This window comes from Poecilia formosa, unplaced genomic scaffold (assembly GCF_000485575.1).
Source record: "Poecilia formosa unplaced genomic scaffold, Poecilia_formosa-5.1.2 Scaffold685, whole genome shotgun sequence".
Lineage (NCBI taxonomy): Eukaryota > Metazoa > Chordata > Actinopteri > Cyprinodontiformes > Poeciliidae > Poecilia > Poecilia formosa.
The window spans coordinates 26318-37267 of NW_006800624.1; the positions used below are offsets into that span (position 1 = coordinate 26318).

Below are 10950 nucleotides of genomic sequence, written 5' to 3' on the forward strand. Positions count from 1 at the left end.
AGTGTCACAGACTCAGAGGTGAAGTGTTGCTCTCTGTCAGGACTCACTGAGAGAGACGCTGCTGGATGAGGATCTGAAGAACAACATGGAGGAAAAAATCAAGACAGGTAGCTTAACAACAGCTTAACAAAGAAGACTGTCTTCTTTGTTAAGCTGATGGGAAATCCCAGGCTTACGTAAATGGTGTATATTAAAGAGTGATGCGATTTCTTTCTTTACTCGTGGATTTGCCAAGAGTCTCAATGCTCATTCTTTTCTTTGACCCTTGAATAAAATAATGTCAGAATGCATTCTGTGTTACTCTTGATTCATTGTTAATTGGAACAGTGTCTCATATCAAAATAAGATTAATTAATTTATCTCCTTATCACACTTTAGCACTGAGACAAAATAAACATAACTGACCTGTGGCCCAGACAAACGTTGACTCACTGTAATCAGTCAAATACTCTGGGTTTCCTCTTCCAGCTCTACATGCAAATCCTGCTGTTTGTTTCTGTCCATGAATGATGAAGGAGTTCTCTACAGACCCATTGATGCTACCAGGCAGCAGCTCATATCTGTAGTTGTCCTTTGAGAAATCAGGAACAGCTTTATACCAGTAGAACCTCCATCCTGCAGATGAAGGTTTAACCTCACAGCTCAGAGTCACTGAGGCTCCAGGATTCAGCCATGATGGAGACACAGTGAGGACGGAATCTGATTCATCTGTTGGAAGAGGAGTTTCAATTAAAATAAATAAAATACCCTGGTTTATGTTAAATATGTCAAAATCTATTCAAAGAAATTACAGCTCATATGTTAAACTGTTTTGCTGTTTTTTCTGCTTGCAACATAATTTCACTGATGGCCCTTGTTAGAGGGAGAAGAAATACATTGAAGAGTTGAAACAATTCAGTTGATTTTATTTTAAGTAGCTCTGTATCATAACATACCATTTATACTGATGTTGACTGCATTACTGAACTCTCCTGATCCAGACTCACACCAGTACACTGATTCATGGGGCCAGTGACTGTTAATGGTACATGAGGGACCAGTCATTTCCCCCCAGTTGGAGCAGTCTGATACAAATGACTCTTGGTTTATTTCTCTAAACCTCTTCACTCTCCACTCAGTAGAGTTTCCTCCACAGTTCAGTGTCACAGACTCAGAGGTGAAGTGTTGCTCTCTGTCAGGACTCACTGAGAGAGACGCTGCTGGATGAGGATCTGAAGAACAACATGGAGGAAATAATCAACATAAGCAAGACACAATTCTGGCTAAACCCTAAAAATTTCTTCATTAGTTGTTAAAGACTTGCTACAATCGTCTTAAACAGAGCCATTGCTTTTCTTTGCATTTTTATCACTGAATTACAATTTTTAGTTTGGTTGTTTAGTAGTCAGCTGATATCCAGATTACTACTGGACTTGTTCTAAAGGTTCTGAGTATAATCCCTCACATTCCACCAGGACCTGTATGAAGACATAATACAGTAATCCCAGGTGGATCTCCAGGAGGGATATGGGGTGCAACGTTTAGGGTTTAATGAGTCCATTAATCGCTTGCAGACAATGACTCACATGTGATTTAGGAGCTTTAGCAAATTCCTCTTGTTAGTTTTGCTCACAACAAAATACAGGAACATTAAAACATTAAAATATAAAAATATTTAGGACTATTTCAAGGATTTAAGTTTCACAGATGGCTGTTAAACTACGTTGGACTTTTATTGTCAGAGTGGAAACATAAATAGGATACAATTAAAATAAGACTTCTAAATAAAACTGCTTAAGTTTCTAATTTCATTTTGTTGTAGGCTTCTTGGAATGCCAATTTTTAAAAAAAATCTTGTTGCTTGTCAGTTGCAGTCGACAGCGTAAAGGATTTAAAAGAAGACACAAAAGCTTGGTGACAAAGTTGGATAAAATGGAGGAAGAGAAGACGAGAACTGAAGAAGAAAGAATTTGACAAAGGTGATGTCACCAAATTAGTGTGAGAATGTGTTCAGTACTGGTATATTATGTTCATCAGAACGTTTCACGTAGCTGCAGAATCAGGTGCAATTTATTCCAACTTGGTGTTTTATGGTGAATGTTCAAAATTTGAGGCTTAGTCACAACAGCATGCATTGACACAACAAAACAATTTTGATAACTTTTGATCTTCAGTGCCTTAAGACTCTACGTGATTTTGAAGTCTGTATGTGAAAAGCTGTAGGACGAGTTTGCTCAGTTGAATGTTTAAAAAAGACAAAATGGTGGCTTTGATCTTAAATGGCCGACATCCTGTTGGATTTGGACCATGGGTTCAAGAGGCTTTTTTAAAGATCCTGTGAAATCCCATTTATGTGCTGAATTTCATTATTGTCAAAGCTTGGTTTGGGGCTGATTTTGTAAAAATTTCTAGGGGACGCTGTGGGGGAATTTGGCTACATGTAACAGAGAGAGACGAGGACGACCTTGGAGATGAAAAACTAAGATGGAGACTGAGAGAAGCAGAGGCGCCGTTATTATCTGTAGTGAGACATTGAAGAAGAGCTGGCAGGACGAACTGCGTCCAGGATGAGAGAGAGTTTTAATACCCAAGGAATCATATTTATCCGTTTTAATATTAATAATGAATCACTTCAATTTGGACAGCCTTTCCTTCCACTTTGTCTTTTAAACATAGAATTATTGTTGCATGTATGACTTAAATGTGTATAGTCTACTTAAAGGAATAGTAACTTTTGGTCTGTCTGTGTCGTTCTGATTCATCTTTTAACTATTTAGTCATTTTTAAAACTTGTCTCTCCTCCACAGCTGTTTGTTTGCATCTTTTTACAAATGTGATCTTAAATTATATGAGGCAATGTTTTTGTTTGGTTTGTTTGTTTGGCTTAGACTGTGGAAAAAAAAGGAAACTGCCATGTTGAGGTGTTGAAGTGGATCCACAAGCAGCAGGCAGAAGGTGCTGTTGAGTTAATTATTTAATAAATGAAAAATCCAACTTACTAGAAGATACAAAATGTAGGGAACAAAAATCCAAATAATCCAACTGGAGACACGAGGAGAAAAAGTAAGATGACACATTGAGTGGCTGAAACAAACAGGCTAAATACTCAGAGGTAGAGTGAGATCAATAGACCAGGGCTGATGAAGTAAGTGATAACAGGTGTGTGTAGTTGGAGAGAGTTAAGGTAGATTGTGGGGGAGAGAGAGTTGCACAGGGACGATTATACAGAGAGAGAGAAAGAGAAAACAGAGGAACAGGAAATAACTACGACACTAAAGAATCATGAGATCTAAAGTAAGAAAAAAAAGAGAAGTAAACATAACTAGAAATGCTACAAGGGACTGACATACAGGAAGACAAGAACGAGACGGGTCTAACCAAAAGAAGTAACATCAAATAATGAACTTGAACGATCAGGAAGGATTAAACAAAAGTGAAAACGACTGAACAAAGTAAAAGAGGAACAGAAATAAAACCAACCCAAGAACACAGAGAGAAACATAAAACCTCCAAAATCTGCTGTTTTACAGCAGATAAAATTAAATCATATATAATTTTGATTATGCATAGTGCTTATTTTCATTATTGTTTTTAACAAATTTGAAATAAATATAAATATGTTTTTAACAAATTTGAAAAGAGGACATTGTGAGCATTTAATCTTTGAGACCCGACTTGAAAGATTGATAATAATCATGGATGGATAAAGTAGCTGAACACATGAACAACGATGGAACAAGAACAGAACTGACCTGCAGACCAGATGAACTTTGGTTCACTGAATTCAGTGAAATCCTTTGGGTTTCCTCCTTCAGCTCTACATGCAAATCCTGCTGTGTGTTTCTGTCCATGAATGATGAAGGAGTTCTCTACGGTCCCATTGATGCTACCAGGCAGTGGATCATATCTGTAGTTGTTCTGCTTTAGATCAGGAACAGCTTTATACCAGTAGAACCTCCATCCTGCAGATCCATATTCAACCTCACAGCTCAGAGTCACTGAGGCTCCAGGATTCAGCCATGATGGAGACACAGTGAGGACAAAATCTAGAAATAGGAATTAATAATAAAACAAGCGGAAAACAAAATTGAATAGCAAATGTTACAAGTCACCTGGCTGTTGACTTAAACATGTAGTCACCTCTACATGTAGTCTTGACAGTGAAACATTCAATTTACTAGGATGCTAAAATTGCAGTAAAATTGTTTTCTTTTACTGATCAAATGATGGAAAGAAAAGGAATCTGAAACTTGGTGAGATCTGAATGATCAAATAAACATTCAAAACCAGGAAGTTTCCATTTACCTTGAGAGTTTCCACAGCAGAGAAAACTGAGAACTGAAACAATAAACATTGATACATTTTTAGATCTGTTAGAAATGGGGAAATATCTGTATTTTCTTTCCTAATGTTTTCCATGCCAGTTTGAAGCTGAACTGAAACATGTAAAAATGGATGTTTACTCAGTTAATTTGTTTAAAGTGAACACAACAAATGAATCCATCTCATTCTAATCTTCTCATTTCCAGCTTTTTCCTCAATCTGCTTCATTAAAACTCATTTACTCACTCAGGAAATCCAGCACACAGAGCAAAACGTGGTCCATCTTCACGTCCTACACTGGTGATGTGTCGCTCTGGTTTGGATGAGACAAACTGAAGCTGCAGCAGCTGAAGAGGAGCTGAGCATAAAACTCACTGCGCACTATTTACAGCTGTCCTGTTTCCGTTTCAGCCACTGCTGTGGTTTTTCAGCATACTATGACACTTGCTCCTCCAGCGCTTCATGTCCAATACTTACAAATAAAACGTAGCCATGGTTACACATTGGTGGAAAAATAAATAATTCAATGTAACACTTAAAATATATTTAGTGACTAATTTGTTGTTCAAGAACAATAAATAAACTTGATTGTTTTGCATGAACTCAACATTGAATTCATGTTGTGCATTCATGTTATATCATGTAGCACACCTCATAATGATGAGATATGGTAGATATGTTTTCATGTGTATTTAAGCTCTGACTCCTACTCAACAGGTTGTAACTGATTTAAAATCTAAATCTAAATGTTTTTCTATTAGAGAAGGAACTTAAATATTCTTTATGTCTGTGTTCTCTCCAGTCTCTGCAGTGTGAGCTACTAACTAATGACAGAGTAGAAACAACATTTAGCTTGAATGTTGTTCATGTTTAAATGTTAAGTTCTAAATGAGGAGATGGTCTGTTAAAACATGTGACAGAGTAAAATGGTGTCAGCTTAGAGCAGGGTGTTTAGAGGAAGTGTTCCAGTTAAAGACAAGAAGCTTTTTTTTTCTTTCTTTTTTTTAACCTTGCGACATATGTGTTATCTTTACTTAGAGTCGACCATTTTTCAGCTTTAGTTTGACTTTATTGAACATACTGTATTAAAAGAATAAACAAATGCTATGTATAAACAAAAATAAATTTAAAACAAAAGCAATCAAAACACTACAACTCATTGAACGTTTTAGCAGCACAATAAATTGAAGATCTGCTGGTGCCATAGCAACCTTCCAGGCCTCTCAGGTCTTCTGGTTCTGCTCTGCATCCCCAGAACATGGAGAAGCAGCATTCAACTTCCATAACCACAAATCTGGAACAAACTTCCAGAAAACTGCAAAACAGCTGGAACACTGAGTTCCTTTAAATCTAGACCATCCATAAGATACAACTAGTGTACTTCAAGTTACATCAAATATTGTAAAAACAATTCTGTTTTTGACATCACTACTTTGTCTTCATAACTGGGGGAAATCGACATTTCAAAGATTCCAGCACACCAGCATCAGGCGCGCTCTAAGCTATATGCTTTATGCTCTAAGCTTTATGCTTCCTGCTTCTGCAAGAGGGCTTATCAACAGAAGACAAACTTCTCTTTGCTTTCACACCTCTGTGTGCTAATTCTGCAAATTAAGTACCTTCTTGTTTCTAAGAAGTGGACATAAACTAAGCTCTTAGGGTGAATATGAAGTGTCAGATCGCGTTTCTTTTTTTCATGTCAGGCAGCATCTCTCACATCAGTTCCAGTATGATACATAAATAAATGCAAGCTTGTTCTTCCTTACATAACAGTAGTTGCTGAGTTTATAGTAAATTATTGCACCTCTTGCCCCGTTACTGTTGAATTGTGGTTCAACAGAATCATCTTAAAAAGCAAACTAATGAAACGGGCATGAACAAAAATTACGTCACCTCCAGCAAATATATAAAACCGATTTGACCAAAGGGACGAGTTTAAACAAGGTGTGTCCTCTAATTAGCATCTAATTAGGTGAGTCCAAGAGATATTTAAGATGAAGAGGTAAATAAATACCAAACTAAAACAAAACTAAAGTCCCAAATATCGTGACACTTTATGCATTGTTCCCTGTTCCTGAAAACAGACACAGTTGATACACGTGAATTGTTCACACATTTATTTTGGATATAGCATATATAATTTGTCAAAACAATATAGGCATGATGGAAATTAATAACATTATTGATAACAGATATAATAGAAAATATTTTTTTTATTTCATTGATGCCATTATGGCTGAAACAATCCAATTTTTATTTACGACATAATTTCTGTACAGTTCATCCTGGTCCACTATCAAATCAAATCACATGTGAAAACTGTGAAAGAACAACTGAGTTGTTCAAACTCTGACAGCCAGATGGGAGCAAATTGTTTCCAAGATGATTTATGGTATTTATAGTTTATTCACTATATCTGGGCAGCAGAAGCAGAAACATATAAAATAAGTTCAGTATAAACATCTATGAACAGATGACAGAAAGATAGAGACCAGTCACTGGGCCCCTAGTGATGTTTTAGCTCTATAATTTCTTCATAAAACATGAAAATATAAGGCAAGAGTTTCATCTCCAGAACTTAAGTGGTTAAGTTCAGAAGATTTTTGTTTTCAAAACTGCAATGAAAACGTCACTGAATCAGGGGTCAGTCTTTTCAGGGTGAAGATAATTTAATACACATCTGTGACCCAAAATCAAATGGAAATATTCGTCACTGAGTATCATGAAAGATAAAAAGAACAATGAATGTCTTACATCTACAAATGGGAAATTTTGGGCAATTACAAAATCTATGGAACATGATAGAAAAGTAGTTGATCAGATTGTCGCAAAATTTAAAATGCTTCTAATTTCAGTAGGTAGGATTATAGTTTTGGTATCTTTTATTTTTGTTATAAAAGCTGAGGTCTACATGGCGGTATCATCATAAAGTTTTCTTCCTACTTCAGAATAAACGACGTCGGCTGCTGCAGGACTCAGCTCCCCTGTGAAGGAAGAAGAGAAAATTTATGAAAACCAAACATGATTCAAATGTGATTTTAAGCCCAAACTTGTTAGAGATGCTGTCTCTATCAGTACCAGTGAACATGTTAATTCAATGTTTGACCAGTTTACAGAAAAAGTGCATGTTTGATTCCAGTTTTATTGCTTTTTTTTAAAATTTAGTACAGGATCTGCAGAGACGTGTGAAAATGTGCTGTGGGAAAAAGAAAAATTGTCACTAAACTTTAATATTGTTCAGAAACATCTGACCTGAGGAGAGATTTCAGTACAAACACACTGTACCTGGAGAGGTTCTGTTAACCTCAGAGTAAACAGCGCCCCCTTCTGGTTCAGGATGCCTTCCTGATGAGATTGTGACATTAAAAAAAAAAACTCATATTTATAAATGAAGCTCTAAGCAGATTTCTTAAACTGTGTAATGCATGTAGTAGAGGAACTCACTTCTGTGTCCAGAGTTTTTAAATTCAATCAGAGAGTAGGTGACACTTTGGACATCATCTGCATCTGAAACATTGAGGTTTTAATTTCATATACTAGGAAACAAAGTCAGAAATCAGCATCATATTTAATATCTAACTGCCTGAGCAGGTAAATGTCTGCAGAGGGTCTCACTGAATCATACAAGTTAACACTTCCTACAGCTAAAAACATTTTTAAAAAAACATAATTTAAACTCTTTTCAACATCAAGCTCATAAAGTAAAAGGAGGAAACATTAAATTAGTTAAATCTTATTTTTTAACAACTCAAGTAAAGATAATTTTAGAACATCTGAGACACTGAACTACTCAGTTATTTATTTATAACTCTGATTTACATTTCAGCTAAAAATTTATTCCAGCTGATGCAACTTGAGAAATCTCATTAATTTAAAGAAGTTCCCATTATAATAATAATATTGTAATAATCCTAATGGATGGTGATGATGATCAGTGTGAGTTCTGACCGCGGTCAGCAGAGCTGAGCTCATCAGCTCCAGTCTGGTTGTAGTTTGTGTTTGAGTCCTAAGCTCTTCTCTCTGATTGGACCAACCTGAAATGAATACAGTAAATTTATTACTGTACTATTACTGTACAGAACCGACTGATTCTGTTTGAGATGAGAACAAGATGAAGATGAACCAACCTGAAACAGCAACGACCTGAAAAAAAAAAACAACATTCATGGTCACATAATTATAAATGTATGTTGGAAATGTTTCACTGCAGCTTCATGACAGAGAAATATCAACACTAGATAAATGAAATAATTCAAGAAGAAGAAGAAGAAGGTCTCACCCTTTGACTGTTTGAAGCAACACAGCAGGATAATAATCAGACTGACTCCACTCACTGATCCAATGAGCAACAGAACAGGAAGTGATGCAGCTGTTGAAAGACAAATACTGATGTTGATGATATTGTTATGCTAATACAAAAATATTTGTACTCTAAAGTTTCAAGTGTTTAGGGGTAGGAGTTTATAAGTTCTCACTTCTTCCTACCCCATTTTGAGCATGATATGTTAACAGAAACAAAAAAATCTGTATTTTCTCTTCTTTCTTATGCACTTCTTGTTACTGTGCACTATTTTATTTTATATTTGTATCATGTTCGAATAAAATTTCATTTCATTTCATTTCATTTCATTTTCATTTCATTTCATTTCATTTCATTTCATTTCATTTCATTTATTTGACAGGTTGTATTAGTGTAGAAGTTGTCAAAGCTACAGACAGAGTAAGATTTTCATGAGTTTTGTCATTTCTCCCATGTTCTCCCTCTGCAAACATAAGTTTTATCCTGATACTGCAGCTTCTCCCCAACATCCAATCAGATTAATGGCAGCTTAATGGCATTACTCAGGATAAATTAGGTGGGTATAAAACAGGGATGAATACAAGTTTAATCTCTGCTCACCTTTAACTCCCATCCAGCTCTGAGGTGAAACTTCTCCTGAATGTTCACACTTGTAGAAACCTTCATCTGACTGAGACACTGCAGAGATCTTCAGCTCTCCTCTGCTGTCATTTTGGATCAGTTTGTCATGATGATAGAAAATCATATCAGAAAGTTTGTTTTCTCCTCTCCGTCTGCAGCTCAGAGTAACAGAAGCTCCTTCAGTCACAGGATGGACGGGGCTCACCAGGAGAAGACCTTCATCTGGAAACCAGACAGAGAAAATGAAGCTTCAGTCAGAAATCAGCTGCTGGAGACAATTAGAGAAAAAAACTGAACATGTGATTTTTATCATTGATGCTTTAAAGTTTATCTTGAGCACCTTTTATATTGAAAATTTAACATTTGCCAAATAATTTTTTGCTTTTCACTGTTATTAGTGAACTATGGAGCAACTATGTGCATCAACATTTCTAACAGCAGCTGAATAACAATGGTGACTTTAATTATATGTTACAAGAACAAAACTGAATGAAAAATAATAATTTTGGATCATACACTAGGCCTTCCTGACATTGATTGAGGAATGACAGTTTTTAAAATTTACATTAAATCTGTAAAATCACTGAAAAAAATACCTGGTCTATTGCATTCAGGCTTTAATTTCTGGTAAGCTGTAAAATTGGGAATTGTAAAATCCTGCTGTGTGTTTCTGTCCATGAATTATGAAGAAGTTCTCTATAGTCCCATTGATGCTACCAGGCAGCAGCTCATATCTGTAGTTTTTGTGCTTTAGATCAGGAACAACTTTGTACCAGTAGAACCTCCATCCTGCAGATGAAGGTTTAACCTCACAGCTCAGAGTCACTGAGGCTCCAGGATTCAGCCATGATGGAGACACAGTGAGGACTGACCTTGGGGCAACTGTTGGAAAGCGATTGAAAACAACAACATTATGAAATATTATGGGTCAATGCACTGAGAAGATACGTACACACAGTAAAGAATTGACTGTAAACCCTTTCACGGGTGATATAGCTGATCAGAACTGAAAAAAGAAAGAAAGAAAGAATAAAAATACCTTTCAATATGTCTTCAGTGTTTCCACAGCAGATAACTAAAACAATTTTAGAAAAATAGACTTATTAGAGAAGAGCAAGTGTATGTTCTTTTCTGAATTATGTTTATAGTGCAAAGTTTGAAGCTTAACAACCAATCAGTATATAAACTTGATTCTTGCTCAGTTCATATATTCAGTCAAACCTCTTACGTTCTAGTTTTCTCATTTCAAACATTTTTCTTCAGCAGCACCATAAATAGAAACTGATGTACTTACTGAATAAATGCAGCACACAGAGCAAAGTGTCGGCCATCTTCACATCCAGTATTGCTGATGTCTTGCTTTGCTTCAGGGAAACATTTCTACTTTGTAACAGTAGAAAGTTCTGTTGGGTCAGACTGAAAACGCAGCGACTGAGACACTGAGCATCAAACTGAACAAGAGGCAGTCTGATCACTGTTTCAAGTTTTTCTGCTTCCTGTTCGCACCATTAATAATCCCGCTGATTTTTCACAGTTTACTTTTAAACTCAGTCCTTCAGCACCTCATGCTCAAGAGCGACAAATGTATATTCGGAAATGATTCGCTGAATTATTTGAAGCAATGAATCTATAGACATACTCCTTGTTTTAAGATGAGAAAGTGATGGACAGAAGAAAATACCCTCCGTCATCCTGTTTTGTCTTCAGGACAGGTGGAAATGGACACT

General features: G+C 36.1%; 2 long non-coding RNA genes across 2 annotated transcripts; both read right to left on the reverse strand.

Annotated features, from left to right (window-relative positions):
* Positions 1-6993: 6993 nt before the first annotated feature.
* LOC107834608 (uncharacterized) lies at positions 6994-7810 on the reverse strand. Its single transcript, XR_001660411.1, has 3 exons — positions 7747-7810; positions 7588-7647; positions 6994-7286 (listed from the first exon to the last, which is right to left on the reverse strand). It is a non-coding gene; the product is annotated as an uncharacterized LOC107834608 (long non-coding RNA).
* Positions 7811-8249: 439 nt separating this feature from the next.
* LOC107834607 (uncharacterized) lies at positions 8250-8663 on the reverse strand. Its single transcript, XR_001660410.1, has 3 exons — positions 8582-8663; positions 8430-8445; positions 8250-8336 (listed from the first exon to the last, which is right to left on the reverse strand). It is a non-coding gene; the product is annotated as an uncharacterized LOC107834607 (long non-coding RNA).
* Positions 8664-10950: the final 2287 nt, after the last annotated feature.